A 16,365-nucleotide genomic window follows, 5' to 3' on the forward strand; every position below is an offset into this window, starting at 1 on the left:
TTGTACTTGGTCTGGTTCCTCCCTGTGGCCCCTCCTGGGAGCACATGACTCCGACACTTTCGCGAGTTTCGCAAGTTCAATGGAACACACAAGCCTCCTCACCATGACAAGGTGACAATCCATTGAGGAGGAATGTATTTTGTACATCATTGTGAAACAGTCAAACAAGTCAATCAAATCTGGGCAAAATTCTAGAAAACTCCACAACATGTTGAATAAGTATATATTTTACTTAGAATCATAGAGTCAGAAGAAATCCCAAAGGTTCAACCTCATTCTGCCATGCCAGAAAATACAGTCAAAGCACGCCTGCCAGAAGGCCATCCAGCCTCTCTCCCAACTACATAGTTGGTGTCATGTGCTCTGATGAGGTTATCTGGTGCAACCCACACCTTCTGCACCCGCTCAGTGATGCCACTAGAATATAGCACTGAGAGCTCCAACAAAGTAATTCAATGAGATTGCAATGCTAACCTGAAATCAAAATTCTGTGTGCAATTGTGCTAAACTGACTTCTACTGAATTTGGATTTCAGAGACCTTGAGTTAATTTCTGGATATAGCTGTCTTTGAGTTACGCTTATCAGTTACTCTTTCTAAAGTTGTAATCAAATCCTAACCTTAAAATTGAATTTTGCTGGTGTTAATAAGAGATGTTAAAAAGATTTACATCTTCTTGAGTTTCTTAGAAGGAACGGGAGCAAAGATATAAAATACTGTTGTAAGACCAATACTGATACGTAACACAGTAAGCATAAGGGGAGCTCAAATATATATTTGGCACTCCATTAAACATCCCCAAACAGGTTGTCTCGGTACCTCTACACTGAAGAAATAATGCAGTCAACACCACTTTAACTGCTATGGCCAAATGCAATGGAAACTTGGGAATTGTAGTTTTACAAGGTCTTAGGGCTCTTCCAGACAGGCCCTATATCCCAGGATCGGATCCCAGGTTTTCTGCTTTAAACTGGATTATATGAATCCACACTGACAGATAATCTGGGATAAAAAGAAAACCTGGGATCAGATCCTGGGATATAGGGACTGTCTGGATGGGCCCTTGGCCTCTACCAAAGAGTGTCACCAAGATGCAAATCCCATGATTCCATAGCATTGAGCCATGATAATCAAAGTTTCAAGCTGCATTCTACAGTGTAGAAGCAACTGTAGTTCTGTCAGTTCATTAGCTTGATCTTTTGCATCTTAGAGGAAAAGGCCATTCTGTCCTAAGATCATTGTTTTAAAAAACACCATGTCCCACATTTTGCTTTAAGTGGTAGATAGTGATCTATTTTGCAGAAGAGTTATTTGAAAAAGAAAATTGGGACATTTTTGGTCCTGCAGAACATTTTTGGAAGAACATGTGAAAATAGAGAATGCTGTGTTCTGCATGCTCAGGAGAACATCACTAGTCAAAGACACACAATAACCACTTTACTAAAGAACGGACAGGAATATTGTTCTCTTTTCAGAGTTTGAACTAATCTAATAGAGGCGACATTGTATTTATAGGGAGGGAAATTCCAACCCTGGAACCTCAAGGTCTTCATCCTCAACAGAAGTCTCCTAGACCACTGCTTCGTAAACTGGTGGGAACCAAAGCAACTTGCAGCAATTTAAAACAAAGTTCCTCTAATTTTACAGAAGTTTTTTTAAAAATCAAATAAGTTATTTTATTTTTAAAAGCATGTATTTTAGACATCTGTCAGAACACAGGACCAAAGTATGTCATTACTAAAACACTTAAGGCTGAGAAAAGTTCAAATTGATAAGAGATTTAACAGCAAAAAAGCAGGTTTGAAGCCCAGTGTGTTTCACTACTTCCAAAAGGCCAGATCAAGACACAAACTGGGTTTGAAGGCAACAGGAACAGAGTTTTATTACTTTCTGACCTGGAAAGATGTCAGATACAGATTCTGCCCCCTCAAAGAATCTAACATAAAGCATGCAGCAAAATACAGAACATTTTATTCACTTTGACAGCCATTCAAAATATCCGCACCTTCCCCTTAATTGGCTGAAAAGTTGGCCCAGCTGGGATCTGGGCATTTGTGCACCGGGGATTCCTCCTGACATCACCGGTGGACAGGGTTTGCTCCCTGGTGGGAAAAATAAACGGCTGTTATTAGTGGATCGGAAGTTTGACTCATTTGGAAGGTCTGCCCTGAGAAAGATGCAGACCGGTGGAACAGTTCATTATGAGATTAATTGCCCATTTCAGTTTACACAAAGGGTGAGCTCCAGAGAACACAATGGGTTTTTATATAAAAACAAACAATCCAATGAAAAGTATTTAGAGTTTATCTGTGCACTGATGTCTGGCAGCAACTCATCTCCAGACCCCCTTGAGAAGCTGGAAAATAATTTCACATGATGGCATTACATCCACAGGTATTTCCTGATACCTCCAACCTAACAGTAGGTGGGAAACCTGAAAAACCCTTCAGGTATACACACAGGCACATCATATTGTTTTAGTTTTCTAAGAGATAAGCACTTGACTGTATGAGTGCAGATATGAGGGCTTTAGAGCAACTAGTTCTCTTTATTAATAAACATATATGTTGATATCACAAGGAATTATGCTCAGATGTTTGGTGTTTTACCATCTTGTGGGAGGCTTCTTTCATGTCCGTGCATGGGAAGAAGATAGAGCTGAGACGGGAGCTCACCCGGCTCACCAGATTCGAACTGTCAACCTGTTAGTCAGCAGTCCTGCCAGCACAAGCCTTTAACCCATTGCGCCACTGGGGGCTCCTTCCCCTGAGGTAATCTGTTTATGAAAGGTGAGTTAATCTATTTTGAAATATTTAGTTCGCCCACCCTTTTCAGCAGGGTTAATGGAAATGAGGCAAATTGTGGGGGAGGAGGGGAGGAATGCTACTTTTTCAGAATTGTGTAACTCTATAAAATGAAAAATAAAATAAATTTCATATTTGGAATTTTGTCACGTTAATTTTTGGAAAGGGGGTAGTCCGATTTTTTGATAACAAAACGGCTTAAAATAAATAAATGTTCAGCCTTGCATATCTGTTGTCCAGCTCTGCAGAGTAATGTGTTCCTCAATATAAATTAATGTCTACAGAATAGAAATGTTGCCTATGCTCATTGAGCTGTTCACTCTCCAATTGCCAGGTATAAATCTCGGGCAGTCTATAAAAAAGAACAAACTCCACATGGACAAGAAATCAGTTTTTCTTTGTCTATGGCCAAAAGTTATCCAGTGGGCATGCAAATCTTGCACATGGCTCAGTTTTGGCAGTTGGCAGCAATCTGTATATTCCTCAGCATCAAATCAGAAGGTGAGTCCTACCTATAAGACATAAGGAGCACGAAGTATTACTATGTATACAGTCAGGCTTTCACATAGATGGGTTTATTAGGTATGGGGAAACTAAGGCCCATGGACCAGCCCCAACCCCTTGAGCTTTTCCCTCTGGCCCACAAAGAGCAATGAGGAAAGGAGGAAAGGAAGCTGAGATGAGGCCAATAGAAGCCTGTCTTTTTTCATCTCCTAGGGTGGCTGAGTCCACTCCGCTTTAAGAATCAAAGGGGCCTCTTTCAGTGAATGTGCTGCTCTGGCGCCAAGTGCACCAGGCAAATAGGCAGGAAGCCCTCTGGCCACTGCTTCACATGAGGCGATCCCACCCCACAAGGCCTGGGTGTGGATGCCAACTCTCCAGCCACCCCCACACCTCTGCTCAGCTCCTGTTTCCCTTCCATTCTGCCAGCTTTTGCCCCTGAGCCGGGTATACACATATGCACCTCTAGGAAAATACCCCCCTCCATAAAATGAAATGGAATAACCCAAGATGCCTCTATCTCCCATCTTAGAATCATAGACTTGGAAGAGACCTCGTGGGGCATTCAGTCCAACCTCCTGCCACGAAGCAGGACAATCACATTCAAAGCACCCTCAGAAGGCTAAGTATTCGCCCCTGAGCCTTCTCCTGAGCCGCCGCTGGGCATATAAACACACATACATCTCTTGGAAAATAAGTTGTAATCCCCCCTCCATATGAAATTGAAGCTTCTGAGCCAATTCTTGCCTCTGTAACCTTGGTGGTTCCTTTCTGTGCCCTGGGGGGTGTGCCCGCTTGCCTACTCACATTTTTAAGAGGTGGTATTTTTTTCTTGACATACCACTTGCTCTCCACGTCCTCTCTTCCCATGAAATGGAATGGAATCACCCGATATCAAGGGTCTGGAGAACAAGCCCTATGAGGAGCAGCTTGGGGAACTGGGCATGTTTAGCCTGAAGAAGAGAAGGCTGAGAGGAGATATGATAGCCATGTATAAATATGTGAGAGGAAGCCACAGGGAGGAGGGAGCAAGCTTGTTTTCTGCTTCCTTGGAGACTAGGACGCAGTGGAACAATGGCTTCAAACTACAAGAGAGGAGATTCCATCTGAACATTAGGAAGAACTTCCTGACTGTGAGAGCCGTTCAGCAGTGGAACTCTCTGCCCCGGAGTGTGGTGGAGGCTCCTTCTTTGGGGGCTTTTAAGCAGAGGCTGGATGGCCATTTCTCAGGGGTGATTTGAATGCAATATTCCTGCTTCTTGGCAGGGGGTTGGACTGGATGGCCCATGAGGTCTCTTCCAACTCTTTGATTCTATGATTCTATGATTCTATGATATCAGCTGTTAGGAAATGTGGGAGTTGAAGTCCAAAACACATTGAGGGCCAAAGTTTGCCCATGTCTGCAATAGATGGGTCCGACTATAAGAATGCAAAATTATTTTTACCACCTAATTGAGAACTAAAAGTTCCTCTCTTTGTTTTGTTTTATTGCAGTGGGTGCCATAACATGCAGCGAATGTAGCATTCTTTTCCCAGGTGTCTATTCCACTTGTGCCTCCTCAAGTGGAACCTGTACAGTTGACAATGGAGTTTGCGTAGTCACAAAATTCTATGAAGGTATGGCTTTGTATTTTCTTTTTCCTCCTCTCTGCTATGCTGAAGAAGTTCAACTACAGTGGGAACATTCCTGAACCCTTCAAGGGTACTTATTGCATAATGAAGTGCCCTTGGGTACATAGACACTGTAGAATTAATGCAGTTTGAGACCACTTTGATTGTGGTTTTGCAAAGCCTTTAGCCTTCTTTGCCAAAGATTGCGGGTGCCTCACCAAAATACAAACTCCAGGATTCCATAACATGGCCGTTAAAGCACAAACTGCATTAATTCTACAGTGTAGATACACCCCCTGACAAAACTAAGCATGGGTGATAATTTTGTTTTGTTTTGTTTTATTATGTTTATTATTTGCCAAAATTTGCAAATTCCTTCATGCTTCAGAGAGAAATAAGCTGAAACTACAAGAAAAGAGATTCCATCTGAACATGAGGAAGAACGTCCTGACTGTGAGAGCTGTTCAGCAGTGGAACTCTCTGCCCCGGAGTGTGGTGGAGGCTCCTTCTTTGGAAGCTTTTAAACAGAGGCTGGATGGCCATCTGTCAGGGGTGATTTGAATTCAATATTCCTGCTTCTTGGCAGGGGGTTGGACTGGATGGCCCATGAGGTCTCTTCCAACTCTTTGATTCTGTGATTCTCTGATTCTATGAAACATTTAAAACTCAATTTGGGAGAACTCAAACCAAGACAGATTAGTCTCTTCAAGTCCTGGGCTTTGAGAATTAAGCCTTCAGATGTCTGGAGCAGGTTTTTAGTACCATGGTCTGTGGCATAGGAACAAGCCCAGGAATCAGAATTTGCTTCAGGACCATGGAGAGCGTCCATGCAGTAGGACTCATCCAGAAGGGGGAAAGACCTCTGAAATTGTCAGGACTTCACATTTCTTTTTGATCTGATTTTACCTGCTCATTCCCATAGTTACATCCAAACTTTCTTGGAAGATCTAAGGTTTCTCTCCCTCCCTCTTCCACATCTAGACTTCTACAACATTTCATAAACTGTTCTTCAGCAATTTCCACTGATGGAAATTGGAAAATACTGGGTTGATTTAAACTGACATGGGAAGTTGGAACAAAATGCCCCTAATTATGCTGGACTTTTCCATAACCCTAGGTTAATAAAAGTAACTACCGTAACTGTTTGGTGCTGTTCCTATAATAACTAAGCCTGTTTCAAGAAAAGGAAATAGTTTTTTTTTAATTTAAGTGTAATAGATCCCACATTAACACAGAGACATGATCTTGGAGCTTTGTTTTAACTCCTCTTCTGAGTCCTGAATCTTACCTTCAAAGCCAGGCACCTATCCAGAATGATGGGAGTTTGTTTTGCTGACAAGCAGGGCACCACAGATGATTTGATCAGCCCCAACAGCAACCTTAAGCTAAGCAGGGTCTGCTCTTTTTAGTGCTTGAATGGGAAACGAATACAGGGTGCAATAAATACCAAGTGCTGTCAGCTATATTCCAGAGGAAAGCACTATTCCTATAAAGAGTTGAAAAAGATCTCTGCAGACCGCCACAGAGACCTCATCATCAGCATTTTACTTTTACTTCAGATGGCTGACTGGCTCTTAAGATGGGTTTGGGGGTCATCGGTGGTAATTTCAGGAGTACCATGACCGCAAAGAGGATATGAAGCTGTTATGAGTTCTTAACAGACTAACAGGATGCCAACCAAGGGTAACTGATTGCAATGCCTGTGTTTAGAAATATAACAATAATTATTTTTTGCAAAAGTAACTCTTCAGACATACACATATTATTTCCTAGGTAATGGAGAAGTAAAGCACGAAGAGATGATGCTATGATAACAGTATAAACATATTCTTTTTTATTCTTCCACTTTGTCTTTCTTTCTTATATTCCAGGTCGCTGGCTGAAGAAAATTGCCAAAACCTGTTCTGGAAGAAACATCCAAACATGCGGACATACAGCAATCAGCCAAGATGGAAAATGGCGACAGGAAACCTTCTGTATTACAGACAATGAGCAATACATTTAAATGCACAACTCTGCCTCTGTTTAGGACTACTCCTTTCTAAGGTTCCTTCCACACAGCCACATAACTCAAAATATCAAGACAGAAAATCCCACAATATCTGCTTTGAACTGGGTTTTGTGAGTCCAGACTACCATATAATCCAGTTCAAAGCAGAAAATGTGGGATTTTATTCAACTGTGTGGAAGGGCCCTAACTGTCTGCCTTCAAGTTAGCTGTCATCTTGTGGTGACCCTATGGATTTCATAGGGTTTTGTTAGGCAAGGAATACTCAGACTTAATTTTGCTGGTTCTTTCCTCTGAAACCTGGCTTACAGTACCTGGTATTCATTGACAGTCTCCCATTCAAATACTAAATACAGCTGTCCCTGTTTGGGGAGTTCTGCTCCCCCCATAGCATTTCTGGGTTTACTTATTATTGATGTATTTACCATATTTATAACCCACCCCTCTCATCCCATAGGGGACTCAGAATTGCTCACATATAGAGGCAACAATTCTATGCCACACAAACATATATCCAACAAAATAAACACATACATCATTTTGCACTTTATCCTTGTGAATCTTTTCCCTACATGAGTTAGTTATTTGTTTGAATTTTTCTTTGGCGGTTTCTCCCCTTTTCCACTTCTTGTGCATGTCTTTTTTGAGACTTTGTGCTCTTGTCCAAGTTCGTTTTCCAAAAAATATTGGGATAGTTGAAGTTGCCCATGACTACTATAGCTTTTCTTTGTGTCTGTTTGGTCAACTGTTGACAGAGATCTTCATCCTGGATCGGTGGTCTGTAGTAGACACCCATAACAAGATCTTTTTGAGTCCTGGTCCCCTTGATTTTTATCCAGATGCTTTCAAGCTGGTTTACCGGAGTGCAGTCTTGCATCTCTTCTGCGGCATAACTGTTTTTGACATATAAGGCTTCTCCCACTCCTCTCCCCTTTGTTCCGTTTCTGTATTAGTATTTAACAACATAAGAAGACTATGGAAATATGACTTTTAGAAGGATCATACTGTCTGGGATCATATAAAATAAATATCCAGGATTTGGAAAAAATAAGCACAACTCTGGCATGTTTTTTTCCTGAAGAAAACGATCTAGATGTGATCTCCACACTATTATCACAGTTCAAATAGCAACTTTGTGTTTGTTAGATTTCAAAAGGAGGAAAGCATAAGGCAGTGGTTCTCAACCTGTGGGTCCCCAGATGTTTTGGCTTTCAATTCCCAGAAATTCTAACAGCTGGTAAACTGATGGATTTCTGGGACTTGTAGGCCAAAACATCTGGGGACCCACAGGTAGAAAACTACTGGTATAAGGGAATCGCACCTACTTAGATATAGCACCTTTTACCTCATCTCCTAAATCAAGGCAGAACAAAAGACAGGTAGCAAATAACCAGGCCGGAACCAAGCATTTTTCAATGCAGAATTTCTGTCCCATTAGATAGCCCTTTATTCATTTGTTTGTTTGTTTTATTTATATACCAGTAGAGGGACTCAAAGCGGTTCACAACACAGTAAATGGCAAAGATTCAATGCCTCACATCCATATAAAAGAACATTACAAGTTTAAAAGCAATTGCATATAACCATAAGTTAAATCAGAGCCCCCGGTGGAACAGTGGGTTAAAGCGCTGAGCTGCTGAACTTGCTGACCGAAAGGTCACAGGTTCGAATCCAGGTAACTGCATGAGCTCCCACTGTTAGCCCCAGCTTCTGACAACTTAGCAGTTTAAAATCATGCAAATGTGAGTAGATCAATAGGTACTGCTCTGGCAGGAAGGTAACAGCATTCCATGCAGTCATGCCAGCCACATGACCTTGGAGGTGTCTCCGGACAACATAGGCTCTTCAGCTTTGAAATGGAGATGATCACCAACCTCCAGAGTCGGACACAACTAGACTTAATGTCAGGGGAAAACCTTTACCTTTTAACCTATAAGTTAAATCATTAAAAACTATACAAACCATCAGCATAAACATAAAACATTAAAACATGAGCATTAAGGCATTTAAATGTTGCACCGATCCCATGGTTTCCTTTAGCTGCTTTTGACAATATGAGATTTGAAATATAGGGAACAATCGGGCTGGTAGTTCAAGGAAATCTAGACAAAGCTTCCAGGAGAGTCGTAGTATCTTAGTCTCCAGGAAGAAACATCAAACAACAGTTCAGTTGAAATCTACACTTAAAGAAGGTCTGGTTGGCCACTCTGTGGACAGAATGCAGGACTATTTGGGACATTCATCTAAAATCACTAAGATTATTTCAAAACATTGGCATTTACTACAGGACATTCCTGGATGCAAAGACAAACCTATAATTGCACACAAAAGATCCAGAAATTTAAGGGACCTTATGATCCATTCTGAATATAATTCTCCTACTACATCCCATGAACTTACCACTAGGGGTCACACTAGCTGTGGACACTGTAACTGTTGTCAACAATCACTCAAGATTAAAATATACTCTCATCCAACACTTAACATTAAGATTACATTGCAACATTTAACAACATGTTCCACTGATAATGTAATTTACCTATTAGAATGCTCCTGCAAGCTATTATATGTTGGAATGACCACTAGACCCCTTAAAACCAGGATAAATGAACATCATTCACGCATAAGGAATGGGTCCACTGACTCTTCACGATATGTACATTTCAATGAAAAAGCACATACACACCATAGCTTTAAATTTTGCGCTTTAGAAAAAATATTACCCAGACCTAATGCAGATGTAAAAAAACTCCTTCTGCAAAGATTTTGCAAAGATCTTTTTGGATCTTTAAACTACAAACACTGGTTCCACAAGGACTAAATGACAAAATTGAATACACTTGTTTCTTGTGAAATGTAGTTCTACTTAAGAGGTAGCCTAGTTATGACTCATTGCTCGTTATAGAACAGAGCCTGTACTACTGAAGAGAGTGTAAGTAGAGTAGCGTGTTTCTGTACTGTTATTATAAAATGTTTCTTTAGCAATGTGATTTTGGGAGTTTCATGTATCTATTATGTATGTTATTTTTACTCCTTTATTTAGTGCATTAAGTATAATGTGATAACAGACTACATCCTGAAGAAGGTAATTTTTCGAAACAAGGATAACATACTGGGAGACCTTGTTGAAATTTTGTTACCTAAGGAAGACTCTGTTGCCTAAGAAGTACTCCTTAAGACTGTGTTGCCAAAAGAAGAATTCTTTTGAGGATAAAGACAGAGACTTTTGAATTCCTTCACTGAAATCCGACTCCAGGAAAGGATGGACTTTATTATCTTTAGTCTACTGTTTATTTCTCTATGTTGATGAGATAATCTACATTTACTTATAATGTGCTGATAACATTCCTGTTAAATGCTATAAAGTCTCAGACAATTTACTCCATTAGAGAGCATATAATCCTGATTTATATTACTTTCTTGAGAGTGTTATAAAATACACATACATACATTCTTGTTTCTACATCGATCTAATCCAGCATGACTTTGTTTGTTCTTAGGTGGGAGTGTATTGGGTCTTCAAGTAAAGCTGGCATAACTTCTGACAATATGCATGGATAGTACTGAAGAGCAATAGAAAGCTCACTGTCAATTTGTCTCCAGTGATCTGGGAAGTAACATAACAATTAGTTCCAGTAGTCTGAGTGTCCAGCTGCATGTTGTACAAAAAGTTTCAGATTGCTCCTTGTTCCTAATACAAACCTATTTAGAAGGACCTCTTGTTCCATTTGCAAGCTTCTCTTTTTTGCATGCATTATCTGCTTGATTGGATGCTTGTGTAAGCAAAACAGGGATTCTGCAATATATATATATATAATGGCACTCTAATTTATGAGTTACCAGCCCAATTAAGCAAACCAAGAAGATAACTTTGATTGGCCTGTCTAAACATGATCTGATCTCAGATAGAACAGAAGGTTGAACCAGTGCCTGCTTAATCTACAATGGATGCATCTACACTGTCATATAATGCACTTTGAAGCTGCAGTATATGATCAGTGTAGACTCATATAATTCAGTTCAATGCATTTAAACTGGTTTATATAAGTCTATGGTGCATGATGTGGGTAGTGTAGATGGGAGTCAAAGTCCCTTTTATTTTAAGAATCTCTGCCTGTCAGATTATCAGAAAATATGTCTGATGTTTAGTAGTTGTTTGAGGTTCAGATTTGCTCTTGGAATTGATCCCCAATATGGGGATTTGGCCATTCAGAGGGCAAACATCAACCACAATTTTAGATGACTGTAAAATCAGATCAAGATTATTCTGACTTATACTTTTTTCTCTGAACCTCCTGAGAATTGAGACAAATGACAGGCTTTACAAAAATATTGTCTCCTCCTGGAGAAATCAGTAGTGAGCTTTCCAGGACATTTTGATTAGGGGACTTCTGTGAGAGATTGAATACCAACAGGATCATGACCCAAGAACACTCTACAGAGCTGATCTCCCTGTTCTATTTCCCATTTTGAGCATTTATTGGCCACTGGAAATCAGATGGAATATATGCAGGCCCTGCCCCTCCAGTTCCCGGTAGATATAAAAGGAGCACACTGACTGACAAGGACTCACTTTTCATTCCTTCATGCCCAAAGGCTATAAAATGGGTCACAGAGTCTTGGGGATTTGGGGGACACAAATTGTTTCAGTGTGGCTCCTAGCAGTCTGTATTTTCCTCTCCCTGAGCCAAGGAGGTAAGTCCCAGTTACAAGTGGTAAGATGTAGACTGCAAATGTCTGTGATCTGCTATGCAATATCCCTATTTCCCATCTTTACTGATTTCATTTGAGGTGGTAGGAAAGGTTATGGTTGGGTCTCAATTGATATATAAGGAATGTCAACATTAAAGTAAATGCTATTAGGGGAGGAGGGGGCATAATGCTATCCTTTTGAAAATAGTTTCTGCATTATTATTATTATTATTATTATTATTTATAACGTGGCCTTTTGCAGCTGGCAGATGGTAATTTTGTCAACACTGATTGTGTTTAAGTGCAGCCCAAGGTCTTTAGGCACTGCACCCAGTGTGCCGATCACCACTAGGACCACTTTGACTGGCTTGTGCCAGAGTCTTTGCAGTTCGATCTTTTAATCCTCATATCGTGTCAGCTTTTCCAGTTGTTTCTCTTTAATCCTGCTGTCAACTGGGATTGCAACATTGACAATCCATACTTTGTTTTTTAACACAACCGTGAGGTCGGGAGTATTGTGCTCCAAATCTCTGTCAGTCTGAATTCGGAAGTCCCAGAGTAGTTTGATGTGTTCATTTTCTGTAACTTTTTCCGGCTTGTGATCCCACCAGTTCTTTGTCACAGGCAGATGGTATTTGTGCCACAAGTTCCAATGAATCATCTGAGCAACGGTGTTATGCCTCTGCTTGTAGTCTGTCTGCGCAATCTTCTTGCAGCAGCTGAGGATGTGATCTATTGTTTCCTCTGCTTCCTTGCACAGTCTGCATTTGGGATCTGTTGCCGACCTTTCAATTCAGGCTTTGATGGCTTTGGTTCTAATGGCTTGTTCTTGGGATACCAGAATCAGGCCCTCCGTCTCCTTTTTCACAGTTCCATTTGTGAGCCACAGCCATGTAGTTTCTTTGTCAATTTGGCTCTCAAATTTTCCCAGGAACTGTCCGTGGAGAGCCTTCTTTCGCCAGTTTTCTCTTCTGATCTGAATTGTGTTTTTATGGTATTCACTCTTTGACTTTTGCACTTTGAGCAGTTTACTACTATTGACTTCCCTCAATGTTGGTTCTTGACTGCCTTTCACCTAATCTGCCAATGCATGTTTCTCTTCTTCTACCGTTTGTTTCACTTGCAGAAGCCCTCTGCCTCCTGATTTTTCTGGGCAGGTCAAGTCTGTCGACATCACTACGTGGGTGTAGTGAGTAGTGGATTGTCATCAGTTTTCTTGTTTTTCTGTCCAAATCATCCAGCTCTACCTGTGTCCATTTCACAATTTCAGCCTTGATTGTATTTCTCCCATTTAATTTGCTCTTCAAAACCTTTCAGACTCTTTGGATATATTCTTTGCTGACCACATTTTTCACATGCCCATGCTTGATATTGTCCAACTGTAGTATGCCCTGATATTTATAGGCTTTTGGTTGATTGCCTTTTATGGTTTGTCCAAAACCATCCCTATGCCCTCATTATGAGTAATTTTCCCATTCTTTAATGTCACTGTGGCATTATTATTATTATTATTATTATTATTATTAGTTTTATTGCTATTTACTTGTTTTACAACTTTAAATTGTAAACCTCAGATTCTTTTACTGAAGGAGGAAGTATCCCTTTACAAAGGCTTTTTAAACAACTGATTTGAAAATGAGTCCAACTGAAAGACTTACGACCTCATCATACGGGGCTTACTTGGGCAGCATGTGCCAGTTCAGCTATAGTTTACCCACGAAGCCTGCCATCTCCCATCCCATGACACAGAGGAACTTTTAGTGGGGCTCCGTGGGTAAACTATAGCAGAAAAAGCATATGCTGCTGCGGTAGCAACATGGAGGCTTCCTGTGTCACACCAGATGTAATGGGAGAAAGCCAGGAGGTTGATGCTTTCTCCATGGGATGAGGAATGGGTGAGTCAGGCGATGTGAGGCGTGAGGAGGAGTTCACCGTTCCTCTTGACAGGCACTGCTGGATTCACCACGATCCATGGCAATTCTGGTGATTTTTATGATAAGGTCCATAGATTTGTTTAGACAACTGATGTTTGCAAGGACCTAAAAATATATCATGCCTTCTTCTTCTCAACAGATGCCATCAAATGCACGAGGTGCACTGTTAAAGCTCCAGAAAAGACATGCCTTCCTCTTAAAAGCACGTGCGAGATAGATAGTGAAGAGGCTTTCTGCGTGACCAAGAATGAGAGCACATTTGGTATCTTTATTCTGCAACCATGTACACTTATATCTGAATACTGTATATCCCACTTGGGAAAGGTGGACTTCCCCCTGAATAGACATATGCCTTGAACTGTAGGGCTTCTTGTATGCTCTCTTTGGGTGACTTTGCCTAAGCTGGTCATTGAATATACATCACAGAGTTTGAATAAGTACAGCTTTCCTTGTCCTTGATGATCTGCTGCAATGGAAACAAAATTGTCCAAGATACTGGATTTAGGGATGCAACTTAAATAGGTGAAATCTCTTTGGTCTAGTAAAGGTTTCCCCTGATATTGAGTATAGTTGTGTCCAATTCTGGGGTGGGGGGGGGGGATGTTCATATCCATTTCTAAGCTGAAGAGCCAGCATTGCCCATAGACATCTCCAAGGTCAAGTGGCCAGCATGACTGCATGGAGCACCGTTACCTTTCTGCAGAAGTGGTTGGACACAACTAGACTTAATGCCAGGGGAAACCTTTACCTAACAGGAAGTGTAGCAGACTAACTGCCTACTAAATTCTACCCACACCCACAAAGAAAGAGGGCAAGAGCATCAAAACATGTGATCTCATCAATAAAAGCCACGTGTTGCTTCCTCCAGGACTCATCGATTGAATGAAAAGTAAAAAAGGGGAAAGGACAGTACTTAAAGCTATGCCATTGCCACCCAATTCCATCCCACTTGCAGCATTTCTCATTGCTTCTGAACAAACGTTGGACCCAAGCAAAAAGGGAGAAAGCAGCAAAGCTTGTGTTGCTTCCTCCAGGACAAATGCTGGACCCAAGTTGAAAGGAATTCCTGCCTCCAGAACATGGAGATGGTCTTGTTAAGCATAACACTAGATATTATGGAGTCTCAACAAGGAAAATATTACATTTTTGCATAATTTTCAGGAAAAAAAATTGTCCCAATAACCCAAGTCAGAGTCCTCAGAGCTATAAAAACACTTCCCTTCTTTATCACAGACTTCTTAGTTGCAGTTCTTCTACAGTCTGAGAGAAATAGTGATCAAAAGTGATATAATATTACTGCCTGTCACCATATCAGAGAGCAGATAGGATGTAAATATTGTGAGACACTCCTGGGGAAGGGGTGTACCCCAATATTGTGTGTGGGAGGTACATTGTCTATTCCAGATATAGATAACATATGTAATTTCTATTTTTCTTTCCAGGATTCACCACGAAACTGACACTGGATTGTAGTGATGACAAAGACATTTGTGGCAAAGCTACGAAGGACATAATGAGACGAGTAATATATAGCTGCTGTTCTGATAAAGACTTTTGCAATCGTAAAATGTAAAGTGGCGAGTGAGAGTAGCCTAGGTATAATTATTATCATGGGACATGGGCATGACTTCTTTTTCCTGTCTTTGCCACTGGGAGTCCATCAAGACAGCCCCTTTAACATGGGAGTTCCCGCAATTAAAAGGGGGCTGTCCAGATGACCTCTTGGACAAACCCGAATTAATTCACCTGGTTTGTGGCAAATTAATTTTTTAGTGGGTTTATTCTGCACCTTCTTGGAAGATGCTGGATAAATCCACTACTTCTGGTGTCTGGACTGCAGTCCAGACAGTAGTCCCACAGTTTTCCAGTTGCGTGCTTTCTGAGGTAGGTGTCCAGATGTTCTCCTAGAACTTTCTGGGGGAATGCCTAGACACTCTAACCCTCTCCCCAAAAGGCCCCCAAAGCTCTTTCAGTAACAAAAGAACTTACCCAGCCTCCATTAGATTGCTGCCAGAACTCTCCTGGCACATGGAAATGTTGCGCCAGGAGGAAGGCGTAGGAAGAAAATTGCTCCTGCCCCCATTTCTCTTGATGGGTCATTTAAGATAACCTGGTGTGGAATTTAAGATCATATGGGGAGGCCCTGCTCTCGATCCCACCTGCCTCATTGGCACGCTTGGTGGGGACGAGGGACAGTGCCTTCTCAGTGGTCAGTGGTGGCCCCTCGACTGTGGAACTCCTTTCCTGGGGATATTAGATTGGTCCCTTACCTCCTGACCTTTAGGAAAATAGTAAAAACCTGGCTCTTCGAGCAAGCTTTTGGAACCTCATTGTAATCAGATAAACTCAGTATTGTGAACGAATATGGAACAGCTTAACGATGCAAATGGACATGGATTCAAACCTGGAAGTAATTGATTTTTATAGTTTTAAATTGTTTTATATGAATTTTATTATGTGATTTAACCTGTTTTAAACAATGTATTTATGTGTGTTCGGCATCTAATTGTTACCAGTCTGTATGCCGCCCTGAGTCACTTTTGGGCTGAAAAAGGCGGGATAAAAGTGTGGTAAACAAACAAACAAACAAACAAACAAATTATATATGTCAGGAGCACTCGGGCAGCTCTCTAATGGAGGCTGAGTAAGTTCTTTTGTTTTTTATAGGGCTTTGGGGGCCTTTAGGAGACGGGGTTAGAGTGTCTAGGTGTTCTCCCAGAAAGTTCCTGGAGAACATCTGGACATCCATCCCAGAAAGCATGCGCTTTTGGGGGGGGGGGGGTTAGTGGCCAAGGAAAAATTGTATTTTAAAAAAG

The 16,365-nt window shown here is 41.1% G+C and overlaps 1 long non-coding RNA gene across 1 annotated transcript; it reads left to right on the forward strand.

The window, feature by feature from the left end:
- The first annotated feature begins 11,519 nt into the window (after window positions 1-11,519).
- Window positions 11,520-16,143, forward strand: LOC137096384 (uncharacterized). The gene is made up of 3 exons (XR_010909418.1): window positions 11,520-11,618; window positions 13,689-13,811; window positions 14,992-16,143. It is a non-coding gene; the product is annotated as an uncharacterized lncRNA (long non-coding RNA).
- The last annotated feature ends 222 nt before the right edge of the window (window positions 16,144-16,365 follow it).

Source organism: Anolis sagrei, chromosome 2 (assembly GCF_037176765.1).
Source record: "Anolis sagrei isolate rAnoSag1 chromosome 2, rAnoSag1.mat, whole genome shotgun sequence".
Taxonomy (NCBI): Eukaryota; Metazoa; Chordata; class Lepidosauria; order Squamata; family Dactyloidae; genus Anolis; species Anolis sagrei.